General features: G+C 37.6%; 1 long non-coding RNA gene across 1 annotated transcript in view; it reads right to left on the bottom strand.

Annotated features, from left to right (window-relative positions):
* The window catches only part of LOC147577310 (uncharacterized), a 139,403-nt gene that overhangs the window by 59,894 nt on the left and 65,856 nt on the right, over positions 1 to 13,653 (bottom strand). The window contains exon 5 of the long non-coding RNA XR_015255799.1: positions 11,109 to 11,267. This is a non-coding gene — a long non-coding RNA (uncharacterized LOC147577310). The remainder of the gene's footprint in view (positions 1 to 11,108; positions 11,268 to 13,653) is intronic.

Here is a 13,653-nt window from a genome sequence, read left to right as displayed (position 1 = left end):
TTTGAGAAAGAGAGAGATCACGAGTGAGGGAGGGACAGAGAGAGGGTGTAGAGAGAGAATACCAAACTGGCTCGGAGCTGTCAGCACATTCGATCTCTCGAACCATAAGATCATGACCTGAGCCAAAATCAAGAGTTGGATGCTTAACAAACAGCCACCCAGGTACCCCTGAGTGATAATTCTTTAAGCTGAATTGGATAATAGATACATATTGTGAAATAATACAAATATATATTTATGGCACAGAGTTCCTAAGCCCTTTGCAATTTCCTGGACGATAGGAGCGTCTTTTATTCTAATGAGGTGACCTTTGGTGGGCTCCCGAATACCTTCAGGATGGGGACTAATCACCAAAAAGACCAAGCCATGAATAGAAGCTTAGAACTTTTAGCCTCACACCACCCCCCTATCCTCCAGGAAAAGAAGAAGGACTAGAAATGGAGTTAATAACTGATCATACCTGCATAATGTAGCCTCCATAAAAATCCCAAATATGGGGTTTGGAAAGCTTCTGGATTGCTGAACATGTGAAGGCTCTTGGGAGGGTGATGAACTTGGAGAGGGCCTAGAAGCTCCATCCTACATCCCCCACACTGTGTCCTACACATCTCTTCTATATGGCCATTCATTTATATCCTCTGTCATATTCTTCTATAAAAAAACTGGTAAACATATGTAAGCAATTCCCTGAGTCCTTGAGACATTCTTGCAAATTATTAAACCCAATGAGGGGGTCATGGAGGTATAGGTGACAGCATGGGACTAGTGACTGGTGCCTGAAGTGGGGGCTACTTTGTGGGGCTGAGCCCTCAACTTGCAGGAGCTGATGCTAATTTCAGGTAAATGGTGTCAGAGTTTAATTAAATTGCTAGACATTCAGCTGGTGTTCTGTAATTTTTCAGTATGGGGGAAAGAAACCAATTTGGTGACCAGAAGTGAAGTGCCCTAAATTTTGATAGTAAAGGAAAAGAATAGAAAACTTTTTGTATATACATACTCACTCTACTTGTATGCTTGAAATTATCTACATTAAAAAAATTAAAACATTGCTACCTTCATACAGCATATATTTCAAATGATCTGTATCTTCTATAAATATATTATGGTTGTGTGGCTTTTTTAGAGGATTTTTACTTAATATTTCTATGCCAGTTGTAAGTCCTGAGTAGAATGAAAGAGCCCATTCCTTTTTTCTTAATCCTACCACTTTGGAAAACAAAAATGTGTTTTGCTATTTATTGTTTTGTATAAAGTTCATTATACCTTCACGTTTTTCCCATCATGGCTACAGACTTCATAATTTATTTGACGTCTTTCCTTTTCCACAGGTGTTAGTATTTTGAACTTAAAACTCACTCAGTAATTATTATTGTTTAATTCATTGCTAAAGCTCTAAGTCAAGAGTTATAGAATTCCTTGAATGTGGTGAGAGTTTGTTGGAAGCAAATCATAATGAAATGCATGTAATTCAATTCAAATTTTCAGGGAGCACCTACAAGAAGCAAATCCTATCATGGCAAATTTAATACCAAAACAAATGACTATAGTGCCTGCCCTGAAGGGTCCCATCAGATAATGAATAATATGGACACACTGTAGTAAATGCCAAGAAAGGGAAATAAAATTATTGTTCACAAATAAAGGTAAGGAGGAGGGACAAAGAGGAAGAAGATTTCCAAAGGATAAATCTGAGAAGTCATCAGTTGCAGTGGCCAAGGGGCCTGAAGTGTCATTACTCACGGCCTTGAAATCAGAGCAAGACTTTAACATTGGGACAAAGGCCTGCAGGTCAGGAGAGGTAGAGAATGATTTCAGAGGAATGACTCTTTTCCCATCATTCTATAAGAAACCAGGAAGCATTACTCTAATTCATGCCTACTTTATTTAAAATACAAAAAAAGCAAGAATAATATATCTCTTCTTTTGTGATTTGTTGCAGTACTATTTTTATTTTCATGGTAATGTGATACTATTTTAGCTTAATGACAGGGTTTTTTCCTTCCAAATATCACAAATACTTGAGTCCAGGGTGACATTTGGTCTTTTGACATTTTGGACTCAGCCACCCAGAAAAAGACACTTTGTACCATGCAACGTTGCCTTTTGAAGCACTCACCAGGGAATAGAGGCAGAAATCCTACATTAGTATGAAGAATGAACCATCAGATAAATCCTAATTTTAATTTTTGAAATAACATTTTTTTATAATTTAAACATATATTTTGTGTTTTATTTTTATTTCTCTGTGGTATCATAAAATCCTTTAGAATGTTCTGTAACTCACTTAATAGCTAGTATATTCTAAGCAGTCCTTCTGGGAATTCTTAACAGAAACAGTGTGAAGTGGATGCTAAGAACACTGCAGCTTGCTTTATAATTTACAGTGTAGGTGTAAATCCTTTCTTTTAAGAACAGCACAAAATCGCCATTTAATTCACTTCAGGAACATTTAAATTAGGTACACTTATATTTTAAAATAACATTTTGTATTTTGCGCAAGTTATACTCAAGTGAACTGTTCACCCAAAGAACTGCCCGTGTATAATGCACAATCAGCGTGATAGCACATAATGACGATTGTATAATAAATAAGAACAATGCTGTTAATTAAGATCTTGATTAAGCCCAGAATTACATCCAGTGAAATATCTCATGGTGTCTGCAGGCCATCTGGTTCCAATTGTCAGCATGAATCTCCTAAGCTTTCTTTCAAAAAATGGGTTCATGCTGGCAAAGGCTGGGGAAGTCAGATAGGAGAGCTGCTTCTGATGTTTCTGATGATGTGCCATTATTTTCAAACCTTAGAGAGATGCTAACAGAATACATGTTTGTACAGAGCATACAAAAGTCATGAAGGATGATGAAGAGAAAGGTAACGTTTGGGGTAAGAAGAAAAGTGTAGCAAGGGTGACGAGTAAATGACAAACATCTGGGAGTCTAGCGCACTAGGCAATACACAGGTTGGAGTTAGCGGCAAAAGCTAGAAGCAGGGAAATGCATAGGCAGGTGTATTTATAGGTGAAAGGTGTGGCCTCAGAGACAGGAAAAATAGTTTTAAGAACATTTCCTCAGTCGTGTTTTTTTCTATGAAGAAAGAATAGAGGAGCAAATCAAATATTTCATATTCAGGAAATGAACTGTGACTCCTAACATTTTATGTAATGGTCAAGAAAGTTTGCAAATAAAATTGAAAAAAATGTATCCAACTAAGCATAAAACATAGACACTCATACATAAAAAGTAGAAAATTTGAGTTATTATTTATTTTTCCATTCCAAATATTTATTGTGACCCTACCACTTGTCAGGCATTGAACTAAATATTAAGTTTATAGCAGAGGCTAACACAAAGTCCCCACCTTTGGGGACCTGATATTCTAATGAAGCAGAGAATAGACTATATAGATACACAAATAAATACACTTAGTGATACTTTAATAAAGACAGAAAACAAGCTAATGTGATAAAGAGTGAGTATGAATGTGGATTGGGGCAAACACGCTTGAGTTGGAATGATTAAGGAAGTCCCCTTGAGGAGAAGATAGCATCTGAGCTGAGAATAAAATTACTGGGAGGAGCCAGCCAACACAGAGTTTAAGAGGAAAGAACTGTCACTCAGACAATGAGACTAAAGGGGCCATGCATTTCCGAGGGATGTAGGAAGGGGAGTGGGTCTGAAGCCTCACAACCAAAGTAAGGGGTAAGAAATGACATCAGAGGTGTGGACAATGACCAGATCTTGTATCTCCTGGTCCTAGGCTATGGTGAGCATAGCTATGAGACACTACTGGAGGTTTTTAAATGAGAGACACATAATCCGAATTATATTTTAAAAGGACCAAGCTGCTTTAGGAAGACTAGAAAAGGGTGAATCATGAAAGCAGAAAGAACACTCATGAGACTTTTGCATTATCTGAGACATGTCTTACATTAAGACAGTAGCAGTAAACATGGCGAAAGTGATTGGCTCATTTTCTGACTTGAAGGCCCATCTACAAAAACTTCCTGAAAAATTGGATGTCCCTGTTGTTGTCCTAAGAAACCGAGTGAATGGTAGAAATTAATTTAGGGTTGAAATCAAGTACTAGTTTGGGTACTAGGGTATATATGTGGAATAGGCAATTGGATATTCTAGTCCAAGTTCAGAAAAGCCATCAGAGTAACAATTGGAAGCCAACAACCTGTAAATTATATTTAAAGGCACAGAATGAGACGAGCTTATCTAAGGAAGTCCAACTTCAGAAAAGCCACCAAGATAAACAATTGGAAGCCAACAACCTGTAAATTATATTTAAAGGCACAGAATGAGACGAGCTCATCTAAGGAAATAAAGGTTTTGACTGAGCCCAGAATTACATCTAGTGAAATATCTCTCAGGGTCTCAGGATGAAGAACAAGATAGTTAAGAACAGAGCCAGGGACTAAACTGTGGCCTAAACCAACACTTTGAGGTCATGAGAAAGAGAAACCAAGCACAAGAAGCAATAGTTAGTTAGGAGGAAAAGCAAGAGGATGTGACAAACTTTGTCAAAGGCCACTGAGAGGTTGAACATGATGAAATCAAAAATGGATAAAGGTCTGGTAGCACAGAGGTCATTGCAGCTGATCTTTATGAAAAATATAGGAGAGCAGTTCTGGAGAAATGCACCTGGTAACGTGTGCTGAGAAGACGGGGAAGTAAGGAAGTAGAAAAAGGAGGCGTAGACAACTGTTTCCAGGACAATAGCTATGAAAGCAGAGAAAAAAAAAATAGGTTAGTAGATGGAAGGCGGAAAACACAATGTCAAGGGACTGTTTTTTTTATTTCTTTGTTTTATTGTTTCTTTTAAGATGGCTAATATTAAGGCATGTGCAGATGCCAAAGAGAGAAACCCAACAGTGAGGAAAAAATTAATGCTGCAGGAGAGAGAGGAAATAATTGCAGAAGCAAAGACCTTGAGGTACTGAGAAAGGATGACCCTAATTTTCTCAATGATGCACTAAGTATTTGTTTACTGTAAGTCTTAGCTAAGCCACTGAATAAAGTGATTCTAATTTAATTGTTCTGGGCTGGGTTCTGGGCATCAATATTTTTTTTAAAAGCTCCCGAGTTGCTTCTAAAGTGCAGCCAGGGTTGAGAAGCAGTAATCTAAACAATAGCATTTTGTGTTTATCATTTTTTTGGCTTTTCTTTATAGTTTTATGACATATATATGTGTCCCCAGCAATTTACTGTTTAGTTGTGCATGAACTTTATATAAATGGAATCACACTGTATGTGTTCTGTATATCTTGTTTTCTTTTGTTTTACATTATATTTATGAGATTCACACATGGTAAATGTGTATGGCTCTAGCTAATTCATTTTCACTACTCTATAGTGTCCACGCATATGAAAATGTATATTTTCCCATTCCCCTGTTTAATGGATATGTGATTTTTTTTTCAGTTTTTGACTATTGCAGTTCACACTGCTATGAACACTCTTGAATATGTAACTGATTCACTATTACAATTGTTTCCCAGTGTGGGAATACAAACTGATGTAACTAATTTGAAAAATCATTTGATATGACATATTTGTTTCTCAAAAATGGTAATTATATTTTATGTTCAGTTTTATAATTGCTTATCACATATTATTTTTTGAAATTGTTTTGAAAAGCAAATGGTCTACATTTGATCTTCCTCTTCATTATTTCTTTTATTACTTTTTCACTTAAATTCTCCACTAATAGCAGTTCAAAATTTACCTAGGGTTTTCTTGATTTCACTTATTTTACATTTAACTTTTTAGTTTACCTTAACATTATTATTAAATAGAATTAAAAGACAAATTATAAATTGGCAAAAAAAAAAAAAAAAACCCTGCAACAATGTTGATGGCCAAAGAACCAAAGGAAAGAAAATCTGTTAGAAAAGTGACTTGAGACATGAGCAGATAATTTACAATAAATACATAATTGCTAATAAATTTGTAGGCAGTCTTCAACCTCAGTAATTAAAGAAATAAAATGTAAAATTATTACATAATATTGTTCATCCTTGTCAATGTTTTAAAATAATATATGTAAGTCATTCTTAAACATTGGTTATAGAAGTATTTATTAGCACCAAATTCTTGAAAAACAATTGGATAACATTTATCAAGGATGATGACATGGGAAAGTGTTCATAACTGAAAAAAAATAGACAAATATGTATAATCTATGATCTCTATTTTATGAAATTTTGCATCTAAAATAAGCCAAAAAGCCATAATTATATGGCTAGGATTCTATTACACAGGAAAAGTTCAAAATGTGGATGAGAATACATATTTAAGAATGTCCATTGAAGTATTATTTATAATAGAAAAAATTTTTAAAGGTTTGAAATAATGTAAATAATTCCAAATCGGGCAAACATTAAATTGCTTACTCATATAATGGAATATTAGTAGGTCATTGAAAACATGTTTTTAGGTATCTGGGTGGTTCCATCAGTTAAGTGTCCAACTCTTGATATCAGCTCAAGCCATGATCTTGCAGTTGTGAGATCAAGCCCCACACAGGGCTCTGTGCTGAGCATGGATCCTACTTGGGATTTTCTCTCCCCTTCTCTCTCTGCCCCTTCCCTGCACTTGCGTGTACATTCTCTGTCTCTCAAAATAAGTAAATTAAAAAAAATATTTTCAAAGGGTGATGACATGGGAAAATATTCATAACTGAAAAAAAAGACAAATATGTATAATCTATGATCTCTATTTTATGAAATTTTTACATCTGTTTTTCTACTCCTGTCTGTCTCTCCCTCCCTGTCTCTGTCTCTGTCCCTCTTTAGAATATATGTCAAGAGGCCCCTGGGTGGTGGCTCAGTCAGTTGAGCATCCAGCTCTTGATTTCGGCTCAGGTCATGACTTCATGATTCATGATTCATTAGCATTAGCAATTTATTAGCATTTTTTTTCTATTAGGCTCTTCACTGACAGCACTGGAGACTGCTTGGCATTCTCTCTCTCTCTCCCTCTCTGTCCACCTTCCTCTGCCCCTCCCCTGCTTGTGCATGCCATCTCTCTCACAACAAATAAATAAATATTTTTAAAAAATAAAATATATGCCACAACATTAAGAGTGGATGGAAGGAATGGAAAATAAATTCAATTTTTTTCGTTTGTTTTTATATATCTTTAAAATGCTATTGAGATGCTTCTCTGTATGCTTGATTCAATTGAAAAGAGTGTCTAACCTTCTAAAATATAACAGGCTAAGTGTGAGAATGGAACTATCCTGGTACTCAGTATTAGCCTATAAATACACATCTCTTTTTGGGCATTTAGATTTGTCAAATCAACCTTTGTCCCTCATTACCTATTTTGAGCGTGTATGGGGGGAGGGATGTGTTTATATTTTAAACCCTGCATCCACCTCTCCACCAACCACTACAACAGCCATGATGACCAGGTCTACGGTAACCGATTGACCTGCCTTAGACATTGCCAGCTAAGTAAAGAGAAAGAGAAGAATAAGAGAAAAGTAATACAGGAGCAGCCACACTGAGTGAAAGCTCTGAGAAGTCTGGAGCTGTGTAAATGAGTGAACCTCGGAGAGGGTGCTGGGCAAATAGAGGGCCCCAGGAAACTTCTTTTGATTGGTGTTGATTCTGACCAGAGGTTCTCTGAGATCTCCTCCTCTCTAAAATGGATGTTAGGATTTCCCTTCCAAGGATGTTGTGGAATTAAATGAGAGTGACTTAAGCAAAATACCTAGATATAGTACATAATAAATGAGTGCTATCATTACTTACATCAAATCCTCATGCAGAGAATTCAAGGCGTGTCTCCTGATTGAGACAGTTTAGACCTTTTAGCTAATACATTATAAATGATGAGGTGAAGTCACAGTGTTGATTTCCCAAACAAGATATATCGATCCTCTCTTGTAACAACATCCTTTTTTGCAATAACTTTGCTTTTTATGCCACATTATTGACACACAGATTTTGTGAGATGAATATTGATGCTGCGGATCCTCTCCATTTTTTAAAGCATAACTGACCATTTGATTTTAATCTGATGCTTTCAATGTGTCAGTAAGTGTTGGTAAGATCCTAACATTTTTCTTTAGAGACTGGGAAAATTAACCTGTGCTGAGCAATTTGCTTGAGGTTTATGGAGAAGTATGTAGTTGGAAGTGAAAGCTCTATCCCTCTCTTTGCACATAGAAGAAAATGTCAGCCCTTGTGATGGAAATGGGAAAAGACTGGGGCTGGTTCTGGGCTGTAGAGAAGGAGATGCTTCTTTAGCCAAGAGAAGCCATTATCAAGGAGCAAATGTGGGTTAGATTTTCATAGAGACCCAAGAAAGTAGGCAGAACTTGAGGTATAGGGCAAAGATTGATTACAGAGATATCTATAGAATACCTTCATCCTAACAGAAACATGGGCAAGAGTTAGGAGTAAGGAATATGCATCTCTACTCTGAGCTGGCAGCGATGACTAAAGGAGGCAGGCATGGGGCAGAAGGCACATACCCTGGAACTCTGTGCAGTGTCCAGTGATGGCACAGTTTCTGTTGATGGTGTAGAGACCACACATCTACAGACCTTCTTATGTGATACTTGGGTCAATGTCCTTTGCACAGCCTTCCCAGGAGAAGAATCCAGTAGGCAAAGTCTGCCCTCAGCAACCTGAGCCTTCTCATCTGTGCCTTTTTGCCCCTACTCTGAGATCCTTCTATCTTGTCTTCCTTCAGGATCACAGTACTAACCCCACCAATGTAAAACATGGGCTCAGAGAAGGGATAGTCCTGTCCACCCAGATATCCATTTTTACTGTCTACTGACAGGGATGTTGTTGCCTTCACCACCCAATTAGACGGATCAGTAAATAATTTGGGAAAACAGCAGTTCAACACCTGGTAGGATATTATTTAAAACCCAGTCCCAGATTTAAAGGTTTTTATAAAAACTTGCCATCTCAAAAGTATCTCTGCCCTCAACCTGCTGGTGGTCAGCAGGAGTCTGGCTCCCTTTCAGCTGAAGACACCAAACCTCCCAATAAAGAAGCAGCTCACACCACCATCACTCAGCCATCCCCCCAGCATGAAATATTCTAGCACTACTTTAGTAAACTCATAGCCAGTGGAGGGAGCCGTGCCAGAGTGGAAAGACAGGTCCAGAACCATGGTTTTTACCTTGGCTGTATATCAGAATACCTGGGGAAAAATAAAAAAATATATAGTCTCCTGACTCTACTTCAGAACTAGTAAATCACAATCTTTTGTAGTTGGTCCTTAGCACCTTCATTTGTAAAAAGATCCCTGGATAACTTAATGCACATTTCAGCTTTGGAAATTCAATCTAGGTCAAAAGACCTTGAGTAGACCTTGTAGCAACCAGAAAAGCACCAGCTTTTTTGGCCTCTAATTCAATCTAAGCCATGCTATTTTCAGAGTTTGAGAGATGCAGCAAGGCTACTTGATGTGTGATGCCAGTACAAAGTGGTGTTGAGCATCTCAGCATGTTTTATCTGGAGGCCCCACTCCTTTTTCCATGGGCACAAACAAGAGAGGAAAACCACAGATACTGAATTTTATATTTGATTCCAAATCTGTAAAGTGTTTGAATTAAAAGAACACTGCTAGAAATAGAAAAACAAAACAAAACAAAAACACCTAAATATCCTTTAGTAGGGAGAGGTTGATTAAGTTGTGGTATCTCCATACAATAGAAAGAATGTCAAGTGATCCTGAGTAAATACATTTATAAATCTAAAAGGATGACATAATATACTGTAGATGGGAAAATAAACATTACACATAGCATGACCAATATCTGCTCAGAACGACATATACATGCATACATACGTGCAGATACAGATTGCAACCAAATCTTAAAAAAATATTACAAAATGTTTACTATGGTCATTTCCGAGTAAGGACACTCTGGGTGACTTTTGTTCATTCCTTTCCATTATTGTCTGACTCTTGTAAGGAACGTGCATTATTTGCAGACTTCAAAACAATGAAAGAAAGTACCACAAAGACACAATGAGCTCATGCTCTCAGCGTCTCTCACCTCAACTACCATGGTAGCTTCTCACATGTCTCCATCTCATAAGTTTTCAATATGACATCATCAATATCTTACAATGCAGACCAGGTAGTATCCATCCTCTCCAACTTCAGCAACTTCTCATTAGATACCAAATGAGGTCCAGCTCATGTCATTTGGATTTACTCCTGATCTTCCTTCAAGGCTGTTTCTCTCTTGAACTGCTGGATCCCTCCCACCATGCCCGAGTCAGAGCACTCCTAGTACTACCAGCACACAAATATTTTCAATGCTGGGTGGCTTTCCTACATTTTTTTTTCTTTTTACCTTTCCAATTACACTTACTCTTCAATAGTTGCTCAGAAATTGCCACCTACATCAGGCCTCCCACTGACACCCTCAGATTTAATGGCCCCTTTCACCACACCTACACTGTATGTTGGTTGAACCTCCAGGTGCCACCTATTTTTATTCTTTCTTGTTTATTGTTTACAGCTTTACTTCCACTGGGGGATAAAGGCTCCTGGAGCAAAGTCAGCTTCCTGTTCACCTTTGGATCTTTCATTGTTCCCAGCTCAGTGTACTGCAGATTACATTCACCCAATAAAAAACACGTTAAATAAAGCCTGAAATGTCAGTAACCCAAATAACAATATCGTTCCCAAAGTCTATAGGTTTGGAGAAATTGAATCACTCCTACATTTCTGGTGGTAATGTAAGATGGTTCACCCTCTCTGGAAAATAGTTGGGCAGTTTCTTATAAACCTGAACAGGCAACTACCATATGATCCAACATTTATAGTCCTGGGTATTTAAGCCCAAGAAATGAAAACTTAAATTTACACCAAAACTTCGTATAGTAGTCCCCCTCATCCACAAGGGTTATGTTCAAGATCATAGTATCAAAAATAGTATAAAAAACTATATATGTAGGATGCTTTTCCTATACTTCATGCCTGTGATAAAGTTTAATCTATAAATTAGGTATAGTTAGATTAACAACAATAACTAATAATAAAATAGAATGATTATAACAGCATGCTACGACAAAAGTTACGTGAATGTGGTTTCTCAAAATATTTTATTGCACTGTACTCACCCTTCTTGTGATGCTGGGAGATGATTAGATGCCTACATGGCAGGATGAAATGAGGTGAATGACACAGACACTATGATGAGCGTTGGACTACCATTGACCTTATGGCTGTACTTTAGAAGGAGGATCATCTGCTTCCAGACCGTGCTTGACCTTAGGTAACTGAAACCAGGAAAAGCAAAACCACGCATAAGGGAGGACTGCTGTGTTAACTATACTTTCTAGTTTCTGTATCTGATGTTCTGACATCTGGAGCTTTGCTGCCTGGGGAAGGACTGCCCCTCCCATGGGTGGTTAGGTTTGTAGATTCCTAGAGGTAGCAGAGCACTTTCCCAGAAGCCTGCCTTTTATTGTGCAAACAAACCAATCCAAAGCCCAAATCTCTGACCGGCCATAAGTGCTGCTCTTAACACTTCTGAGACTCTATTCTCCGGTGGGGCCAGGCATCAAGCCGACTCTGCAGCCTGGAGCCCACTAAAATTATTCAAATGAGCCAGTCTTAACTGGGTTCATTGCTTAAATTACCTTGCTCATTCCTTCCCACAAAAACTACAGTAAAGGCCTTTCTGTGGTTTCCCAGCTCTTTCTCTCTGCCTGCAGCTGACCTTAGTGTTCTCTTATGTGACCCTGCAGGCATGGTGTGCTCCTGTCCTCACGGGAACTGTGAGTAACAAGGAGTCTTTTCAATGGCAATGTCTCCTGATCTGTTGGCCTCATCATACTTGAATGAAACAAAACCCCAGGTAGGTTTTAATGCAAATCTATACATGATAACCCCAAACTGGAAATACACCCAGATATCCTTCAAAGAGTAAATGGTTAAACGAACTGTACTAGACCCATACCATGAAATATTTCTCAGAATAAAAAGGAATGAACTATCAATAAATACAACAACTTGGATGGATTTCCAGAGAATTTATGCTGAGTGAAAAAAGCCAATCCCAAAAGTTACATACTTTATAATTCCATTGATATAACATTCTTGAAGTGACAAAATTATGAAAAAGACAGATGAGTGGTTCCCAGGGATCAGGGTGTGGAAGCGGGGCAGGAAAGAGGTGGGTATGGACAGAAAAGGCAACATAAAAGATTCCTGTGGTGATGATATTGTTCTGTATCTTGACTGTAGCAGTATCAAGATCCTAGCTGTGATACTGTACTTTATCAATGAGAAAGGTTACCACTGGGGAAAACTGGGCAAAGGGTACACAATTGTATATGAATCTATAATTACATCAAAATTTAAAAAGTAATGAATATAAAATTATAGTATTACACTTAGAATCTAAGAGATGTGTTCAAAGCTATCAATAAATAGCCCATAGAATCTTTTAGTAAACTTGATCATCTATCCAAAGTCACTCACTGACAAATAAATTCTGCTCCTTGCTATAACACACATTTCTAGACCAAACGATAACTATGTGCTTAAAACATATACACACATACACACACTATAAAATATTGCTTATAGTCATAGGTCTTCATAGGACAAGGAGAAGAAATATTAAGGAAATTACCCACAAATCATGTCACAGCATCTGTTGTGGAAGAAAACTTAAGAAGAACAATAATATATAGAAGTGACTAATAGTATCAAAGTGATTATTTGTTATACATTTACTTTAAAAGGAATCATTGATGATGAGATTAACATATTCAACCAAAGATTTTAATTAGAAAGAGATAATCATCATAACTATAATCAAGAGACCAAGTAAGGCCATGATACATAGGGAGTTACAAATAATAATCATAAGCCAAATTATCTACAAGGATACTGTGCTTATATGTCCAACATCCCATCGAAGTCATGTTCAAGGCAAAATGTATGCTTGTGAATATCAATCAAATCAAAATTAAATGAATGCCAGATGATTAAAATATGGAACAGTGACAGGAGATAGTTGCAGGAAGTGATGAGAAGGCCACCAAACAATCCTGTAAAACAGGAGCCTGAAGTAGGAGCAAGGCCCAAGAGTGGGATACTGACAAAGATCCAGCTTTCTGAAATGGAAGGATGAAGGCCGTGAGGGTCTATTCATAGGACATGAGAAAAGCCCATGGAAATTGGCAAAAGACATTAAAAAAATGTACGCTCCAGTGGGCAGTGAATGGCCCTCCACTTTATTGCCTGTGAATGAAACAGAAATGGGGAAGTGGGTACAGAAGCAGTACCAGGAAGTAAGTTCAATGACAGCTCTCCCAGATGTTGTTACCCCTCCTCCAGGAGGTGCGTTTCTCTGTTAATGTGGTACTTACGTGTGACACACACCACTGTAAGAAGATTCTACCCCTTTCCAATAATAGCTAGAGATATATGCCCATACTGAGCATGAAAGGAGGGGAATTTGTGACCGTCTGAGACAGATAGCAGCTGACCTGTAAAAAAATTCAGTGACTTCCCTTGGGAGACAAGAGGACTGGGATGTGTAATGCTGATTAAGGGAAAATATCTTAAGGCTCAATTCCTTCCTACAGTCTATTATGCCAACCTTAGATTCATTTGCAATTAAAGTGAAAGACCTCCAGAGTTGTTTTGCAA

The sequence above is a fragment of the Puma concolor genome, chromosome C2 (assembly GCF_028749965.1).
Source record: "Puma concolor isolate L17-30 chromosome C2, mPumCon1.1.hap2, whole genome shotgun sequence".
Lineage (NCBI taxonomy): Eukaryota > Metazoa > Chordata > Mammalia > Carnivora > Felidae > Puma > Puma concolor.
The sequence above is the reverse complement of the archived record's forward strand: the minus strand, read 5'-3'. Positions and strand labels throughout refer to the sequence as shown.